Genomic DNA, 9,278 nt, shown 5'->3' with positions numbered 1-9,278 from the left:
TAGGGGGTAGTCAATCAGTGTACCTGGTCCTGATGCCCACCATGGCACCACTTCATCTGATTTTGCTGCTTTTCTGGGTCTGGAGCTGAAATACAACTGAGGCCTAGATATTATCTCTAGTTTGACCAAAAAATCTGTCTCTGTGGTCAGCGGACCTGAGGCTTTGTTCCCAGGGTTATTTGTGCAAGTCAGAACCTCACCATCCTGAGGGCTTTGTCCTTAAGGGAGTGGTCATGCATAGGAGCAGGAGGCAGGCGACTCAGGGTGCTGGATGAGGCCAGTTTGAATCTGTCTGTCTGCCTCAGTTTCCCTGTTCCACTTGCCAAGGAATTTTCCTAGCTTCTTACTATCCTGCCTCACATCTATCCATCAATTTTCCAAATATGTCATTCTCTACTGTCCTTCAGTTCATCCATTGACTTATCCATCTATTCACTCACACATTCTATATGCTAGCCCTGAGTCAGCCTAGGCAGTGGGGAATAGTTTTTTGAAAGTGAAATAGGTATGAGTACATGAGGGCCTGTTATTATGATTAATCCTAAAACGGATCACACTTCTAAGGAGAAGAGTGACGTAGGAGTCTGGAGATGGGAGTGACCACTGATGACAAGAATTACCATAGAAGGTTTCCTGGAGGAAGACAGATGAATCTCATGGGTATGCAGAGGGTCATGGCTGCATGGCTGGAGCTGAGCCTTTCTGAGAAGAGAAATGAGTGTGGAGAAAGGAGGGAAGCCAGGTTTGAAAGGTCTTGAAATGTTGACCTGAAGAGTTTGGATACGATGCTTTTTGCTAGCATATTATACAGCATTATAGAAATCAGGGCAGGGCCAGGGACACAGCCCCCACTACCCACAGTGTCCCCTCCTGGGGAGCCCTCCATGGTCCTGAGACATTCATTCCTTGCTGGCATGAATGCCTGCAATTCCCTCGGTGTGTCTGCCTAAGGTTCGAGCCTTTTGTGCTCTCCACCACTAAGAATATGTTTGTTGAGTTTCTTTTGGTTGCAAGTGATACAAATGCAATTTACTCTTAGAACATCCAATCCAAGGGAAGGGCAGGAATAGAGCTGGGCTTCAGGAAAAAATGGAATTAGGAGACAGAATACTATGGGGCCTGTGCCTGTCCCCTGTCTTTACTTGTCTTAGCATGTTGATTTAGTCTTTTTCTCTCCACAGAGCAGCTTTATCTACGTGACAGAGAATAGGAGCCTTGACCTTTACATCGCAAAGCTTCAGTAACCAAAGAGGGACTAACTCAACTCTCTAACCCCAAAACTCCTAAAGGAAAGACCCATCAGCCTAGCTTGGATCAGATGTCCACTTCAGGGCCCATTGGGCCATGGGAGTGGCGTTATATGAGCTAGATATTTTTCACAGGAGATATGTGAATGAAATGAGGGACAGAGGAGGGAGGTATTTGGGGTGGAGGCATGCTAAACAGATATCCTGTAGTTGTCTACTACAGTGACCATGAGCCTGGGTGCCCAGCATGAGACCTGACCATAGGAGGAACAAGGCATTCTTGGCTGTAGACAAAGGGAACCTGAAGGAGGATGTGAGGCTTTCAGGTCAGACTTAATATGCAGAAGCCTCAGCCCTACCTCCACTCCTTGGCATGATTCTGATGGCATTAGGAGATCTGGGCTTTTCCTGGGCCATTTGGTTCTAGGTCGGTAGCTTCCAGCTCCCGAGTTCCTGTTAGCATCACCCTTGGGCAAATTCTTAAGGTCAGATTGAACTAGACTGGACTAGGGGGCTGCCCTCTGGGAAACAGGTTTGCCTGTTATCACAAGATTCTATCAGCTGCTAAACCAATTTGTAGGGCCCGCAGGCAAGGCATGAAGTAGGCGTGTGCTACCCTAGCCAGGGACCCTTCGGGGGTCCTATAGAATGGATTTTAGGAAAAGCAGCTGCCTGGCCTTTTTGTGTGCACAGGCCTGAACCACACCTTCAAGTTCAGAGTCTGGCCTACAACTAGAAGAAAGGGTGAATGAGGGGTGGGTCCTACAAGAGGCCTACCCTTGGAGCAGTTGGGCTAAAATGGCAAAGGATAGGGCAATGATTAATGCCTAACTAGGTTCTTATGGGGGAGGTCCTGAAATGTTAGGCAGCCTTAGAGAGAGGCAGCAGCCCACCCTAATCCCCCCTCATGTGGATTTTGTTCCAGTTGTGACCTTCGCTAAAAGGGAGGGGGTCAGGTTGGATGCTTCTACATATCCTTTCCCCATCTCTCCCAGGGCCAGTCCCTATGTGAGCATCAGGGAACTTCCTGAAGTAAGGAGGAAGCAGGGAGTGTAGTGAGGCTCATCTTTGGCACAAAGATCCCTTAAGGCACAAAGATTCCTTTCTTGGATGGCTCCTCAGAAACCAGGGGCCTGGCAAAGCACAGCCTGGAACTGGAAATTTGGAGCTTCAAGGAACCAGAGACTGTGTTATTGGTGGAGAATGGGGTGTCACATGTCACTCAGGGACCCATTTCCTTAGATCTTGTTTCCCTACACTCATCTGGGTGTCATTCTTATCTGCATAGTCAAATCTGGGCACTAGAATGTCCATATTCTAGCTTGTGGGAAGGGGGGCAGGGGAGACAGGAAGCCCTGGGTAAGGAACTTTCTTGGAAGCAAGAGAAGCAAAAGTAGCTTGTATCTCTCCTGCCTACAGATGAAAATAGTAACTTATCTTAAGCTATTCGCAAGGGAAGCTGGGAAAGGTAGTCTCCAGCTGGGCAGCTCTGTGCCCTGAAGGGGTGGGAGGACAGAGTCCTGGGACACCACCAGGTATCTGCCACACTCAGGTGGACAGGTGCCTGAGATCTGTAAGTAGTGGAGTTAGAACGGGAACCAGGCTCCTGGCCTGAGCAGTCACCACCAAGTCTGAGAGGCCCCAGGGAAGCACTGCAGGCTCTGAGGGTTTGAATTAACAGCCTGCCCTCAGGCTGTGGTCCCCCAGCTGTGGGTGGCTTCATCTATCAGGCCTGGGCACACCCAGTACTGGCAGGCTCTCAGTGGTGGCCAACTGTGACCTCCAGCCCCAACGGGTCTCGAATATTTCTATGACTCACCACAAGGGGTGGTCTGAGCCGGGGGCTCAGCACCTGGCTTGGAGAAGCCCAGGCAGGCCCTAGGGAGCAGCAGCCATGGAGGGCTCTGTGCTTCCAGGGGGATGGTTTTTTTCTCCAAACTTGTACCATGTGGGAGTCAGTGAGGCCTCTAGGACAGGCTGGCCACTGCACAAGGAGGAACCCCTACGGCCTCTTCGGTCTCAGAGAAGGGGCAGGACAGGAGGAGCCTACTAGAGTCTGGTGGAAGCAGAGCAGGGGTGCTCCTTCGCCAGTGCCACATACCACAGCCCCTGCCTGCAGAATCCAGGACTGCTTTTGAGATGCCTGTGCTGTTGGGACATGCGGTCGTAGCTCCAAGGGGACCACCTGCATGTGGGTGTGTTCCCTCTGAGGAGCTTGTCGGGAAACAGTCTGTTCTCTGAGAGTGAGTCATGGGGCTCAGCCCCAAAGGCCAGTCCACAAAGATCTTAGCACCTGCCTCAGGAGCACGTGGGAATACCTGGCCTCCAAGACCCAGCCCAGGATCAGTCCAGGTCTCCAGGTCTTGGTGGACAGGTGATTAGGAGGGCAGGAGAGGGAATGGATAGCCCCTAATCATGAAGAGAGGGGGTTCAGGTTGAGGTTCTGAAGTTGCAGGTCAGGCTGGGTTTTGTTGCTGGGTTGTTTGCAGCCTCCAGGAGCCCACTTGGAGAGGATCTCCGAAGGGTGGGAGGTGCAGGGGAAAGCCATCTGGAGACTGGGAGAGTCCCATCCTCCGGGTGTGGCTCACTCAAGCTGTCTAGAGAAGCCTGCACGCTCACCAACACTTCGGAGGGTTTTGTCATAACCAATTCTCAGAACAAGCTAGTTGGCTAGATCATAAGAGAATGGAGGGAAATAGTGGAGCCAGGCAAACTCTCCTGAGTAGTGGCTATGAGGAAGACAAGGGCAAGTTCAGAATCTTAGAGTTGGGGTAGACCCCTGAGGCCCTCTTGTCTGACCCATTTCTCTCCCAAAGCAGGGGGCTGGAGGAGAAGACGCAAGCCCTTATTGCTTAATGTTTTTTATCCCTGTCACACAAATAATTATACAAATAACTACATAATTAACTAGATCGCTGTGATAAGAGCTATGGAAGAAAAGCACAGAGGGCCGTGCTGGGCTGTAACAGGGAGGTCTAGTCTTGAGGGGAGAGGCCACCCTGACGAAGGAAGTGACATTAAATCTCAGCCCCATGGGGTGAGCAAAAGGTGGTCCAAATGAAGAGAAGTAGAACTTTTCATGCAGAAGACACAGCATGTCTGCAGGCCCTGCGGCAGGCAATGGTGCAGACAATGACAAGGGCAACACACTGCAGGATGGGACCGAGTCGTGGGTGTCAGTGGTGGGAGACACTTCAGGAAAGCCTGCTCGTGTGCAGCCAAGGGACCGGCAGAGGATGGGGGTGGGGGGGGGGGGCTTTCTGCACAGAACAACAGGAAGCCATTTCAGGTTTGAGGGTTGGTTGACAAAATCTGATTTGCATTTAAAAAATATCTCCTGGCTGCATGTGGAGTATGGAGGCTGGATTAGTGGGGCTCAAGGTGGATGCAGGGAGGCCACTAGGAAGGTCTGGCAAAAGTGTTCGAAAGATAATGGTCACTTGGACTAGTGCGGCAGCAGTGAGTAGGCACTACAGGGAGTGTCAAAAACAACTCTGATTTACTTCTCAATTTTTAAAATTACTTATTCATTATAAGTAATGAAAATATTCTAAAAGTGTCTAATACAGACACTTTCCCCATTAACTTTGTTTTGTACATCCTCATGTGCAAAGGTCCCCAGGCTGACAGCCCAAACGGGCAGCCTTGCACATCTTGCCCTCATGTGCATCTAAGCAGAGAGAGGTTGGGTTTTAAATGGGATGATGTTACTCGCTACTCTGCAACCTACTATTCTCACTTAATGGTACTTCACAGGCATCTTTTGCGAGTCAGGAGCTGTAGCTGTAACTTACATTTTGACCACTGCATGATATTCCACAGCTTGATCGTATGACAATTAATTCGATCATTGAGTCACATTGATATTCAAATAGTTCCCAGTTTTCTGCTGCTACAAACAATGCTGAAGTTATATAAGTTTCCCCCTAAAGGTGATTTCCCCCCATAGAACACATTCCCAGAAAGAGAATTTCTGGGTTAAAGACAAGTGCATTTATATAGTGTTTTAATAGACAGTCCCAGGTTACTTGCTCAGCAACAAACAAGGATACCCATTTTCCCAAATTTTTAACAGAGCTGAACATTTTACTCTTTAAAATTTTTCTGCCAATCTGATGATTTAAGTAATGAAAACTTATTTTGCTTTAATTTTCACTTTTCCAGCTAATAATGAGGGTTAGCATTTTACTGGCCATTTAGATTTCCCCCACTTGGATGGCCTGTTCATGCTTCTTTTCCATTTTCCTGCTGGGCATTTGTCTTTTTCTTTCCAATTCATAGAAACTCTTTGTGTATACAGCATATTCTCTCTTTTTAAAACCTGAATATTTTGCAAATATTTTTCTAGAAAGTTAGTTGGCTTTTTCTTTGTTTATGGTAGCTTTTCTCAGAGTTTTAAAAATCGAATGTAGTATATCCATCTTTTCCTTTATTACTCTAGCATGTATCTCTCACCCGATTTATTCATGTTATTATCCAAATATATTCCCTGTTTAAAATTTTTTTCATTTTTATATTTAAATCTCTAATCCATTTGGAACATAATCTTTATATTTAAGAAGGTAGGAATCCAATTTATTTCTCCCAGATAGATAACCATCTATGGCAGTACCATTTTTTAAAACAACTTTATGGAGATGTAAGTCACATGCCATACAATTTACCCTTTAGAGTGCATTTTGGTATATCCACAGATAGGTGAATCACTGATTTTAGAACATTTTCAGCACCTCAAGAAGAAACCCCAGATACTTCAGCTGTCATCCCACTATTATTTCCAACCCCTGGCAACCACTTGTCTGCCTTCTGTCTCTACAGACTTGCTTGTTCTTGACATTTCATATAAGTGGAATCATATAACATGTGGAATTTCCTGACTGCCTTCTTTCACTTAACGTACTGTTTTCAAGGCTCATCTGTTTTGTGGCTGGTATCAGTACTTCATTTCTTTTAATGGCCAAGTGATATCCATTCATTGGTTGATGGACATTTGTTTTTTTCCCACCTGTTGGTTATTGTGAATAATGGTGCTATAAACATTAATGTACACATTTTTGTGTGAATATGTTTTCAATTCTCCCAGCTATATATGCAGGAGTAAAATTAACAGGTGATATGGCGAATCTACATTTAACCTTTGAGGAACTATGAGGCTCTTTTCCAAAGTGGCTGGACCATTTCACAATCCCACAAAAAATGTCTGAATTTTTATTTCCTCATCAATATTTGTTATTATCTGACTTTGTTAATTCTAGTTTCTTAGTGGGTGTGAAGTACTATTATTGTGTATTGGGTATATTACTGTAGTTTGAAGTGCTTTTTCAATGATTTGAACATCTTTTAACATGTATTCTTTAGGGAAATCTATTCAGATGATAGTACAAGGTATTAATTCTTTTCTCTGAAGAATTGAAATGCAAGTTTTATCATACATGAAATTTCTTTCTATATTTGCATCTATTTATTGGCTCTTTGGTCCTCTAACCACCACACAGTTCAGATGATGGTGGCTTTATAGTATGTTTTATTACCTAATGATACAATTTCCCTTTAACTAGTCTTTCTTTTCATGTTTTCTTAACCAGATGCAGATATTTATTTTTTTCAAATGTACTTCAAACTAAATATTTTTACAGTTTTAAACACATTTTTATTTTGGATTTTAGTAGAAATTGCCATAAATCTCTATATTAATTTTGAAAGGATTTACTTTTTACGAGAGTAAGTCTTTTTTTTTATACATGGCTGTCTTTCCATATGTTCATATCTTGTTACATGTTCTTCAATATGATTTCATGACTTTCCTCAAAGAAGACCTTTACCTTTGTGATGGTTGTTATTTTAAAATTATTCATGAGTGTTTTATCATTTTATTACTATTGTAAGTGATCTATTTCTTCATTTCCATTTTAATATGTCATTGCATTTAGAAAAAAAACTATACATTTCTATTTACCTTGAATTTAGCTACCTTTCCAATTATTCAATTAATTCTAGTAGCTTTTAAACCAAATTTTATTGGAGTTTCTTGATACATAATCACATATTTTTGTCCTTTTAAAAACCAGCTATTTATTATAATTAGTTCATTTTCTTATCTTATTGAATTAGTTGAAATCTCCCTCTGTCTTGTTCCCAATTTCTGGAAATAGCTTTTGAATGTCACTGTATATGTGCTATTGGGTTTCGGTAAATAGTCATTATCAAATTGAAGTAGTTTTCTTCTACTTCTGTTTCATTTAATATTTTATTAGCAATATTTGCTGAATTTTATCAAATGATTTTTGGCATCTATTACTAAAATCACATCTTGTTCCTTTTATTTATTGCTGTAGTGACCTATAATGGTAAATTTCATGATTCGAAATTATGTTTGTGATGTTAAAGTAAACCCTCCTTTGCACAATATATTCTTTTGATACTTTTTCCATACCCAGTTAGATAGTATTTTATTTCAGATTTTGCACTCATTCAAACTGGTCTGTGATTTTTTCAAAATTCAGTCTTTATAAGGTTTGGCAATTAAGTCTTACCCATAAAACTAACCAGGAAACTTTCAGCTTTTTCTCTTGTCTGAAATAGTTTAAATAACATTAAAAATTATCTGTTTTAAAGGTGAGATAAAACTCATTGTAATATAATCTATGGCTTGTGATACTTTTATTTTATTCTTAATTATGGTAAAATGACACATATTTACCATCCCAACTATTTTTAAGGACACAATTAAATAGTGTTAAGCACATTCACATTGTTTTGTATCAATAAGTTTCAGAATTCTCTTTTTTAAAAAGATTTTTATTTATTTATTTATTTTTAGAGAGGGAAGGGAGGGAGAAAAAGAGAGAGAGAGAAACATCAATGTGCAGTTGCTAGGGGCCGTGGCCTGCAACCCAGGCATGTGCCCTGACTGGGAATCAAACCTGCGATGCTTTGGTTCACAGCCCACGCTCAATCCACTGAGCTAGGCCAGCCAGGGCCCAGAACTCTTTTCGTTTTATAAAATAAAAACTTTATGTGGAAACAAAAACTCCCATTTCTCCCTCCCCCAGCCCCTAGCAACCACCATTATACTTTCTGTCTCTATGAATTTGGCTGTTCCAGGTAACTCATGTAAGCGGAGTCATGCAGTATTTGTCTTCTTGTGACTTGCTTATTTCACTCAGCTTAATGTCGTCAAGATTCACCTACGTTGTAGCATGTGTCAGAATTCCCTTCCTTTTTAACACTAAATAATATTCCATTGTATGTATATGCCACATTTTGTTCATCCACTCATTCATTGATGGCCATCTGAGTTGCTTCTACCTTTGGCCATTGTGAATAGTGATATTACTAACAGGGGTGTGCAAATCAAGGCCTTGTTTTCAACTCTTTTGGGTATATGTCCAGAAATGGAATTGCAGCATCATACGATATCTTGTAATATTTTCATGGCTGATTTTCATTTAAAAAAAGATCTCTTTTGTTTATTGGTCTATTCAGGGTTTCAACTTATATGCTCAGTTCTGATCATTTTCTATTTTGCTTGGAAATCATCCATTTCCTCTGGGTTTTCACATTTATTTTCATAGGCTTACACACATAATCATTATGTCTTTAACCTTTTCTGTACCTGTGATATATCTTGTTTATACCTAATATTGTATATTTTTGCTTTTTTTCTTTCTTTTCTTTTCTTTTTTTGTTTTAACCAGGGTTGCCTGGAAGACTTTATCTATTTTGTTGGGGTTTTTTTTTTCCCGAAGAACCAGGCTTGGGTTTTAATTTGTTCTTTTAATTATTTTGTGTATTATTTGTTTATTTTTTATTTAATTAATTTCTGATTTTAACTTTATTAATTTACTTTCCTTCTACTTTCTTTTGGCTTAGTTTGTTCTCTTTCTAATTTCTTAGATTAAATATCTAGTTAATTTGCCCATTTAAAATATTAAAAACATTTAATATGCAACTATTTATGAAGACCTCTGTTATACCTGTAATAAATACATAGAAAAAGCAAAAACAAAAAAAAACACAAAAAAGGCAAAA

This window comes from Phyllostomus discolor, chromosome 6 (genome assembly GCF_004126475.2).
Source record: "Phyllostomus discolor isolate MPI-MPIP mPhyDis1 chromosome 6, mPhyDis1.pri.v3, whole genome shotgun sequence".
NCBI lineage: Eukaryota > Metazoa > Chordata > Mammalia > Chiroptera > Phyllostomidae > Phyllostomus > Phyllostomus discolor.
This window is presented reverse-complemented; position numbering follows the sequence as displayed.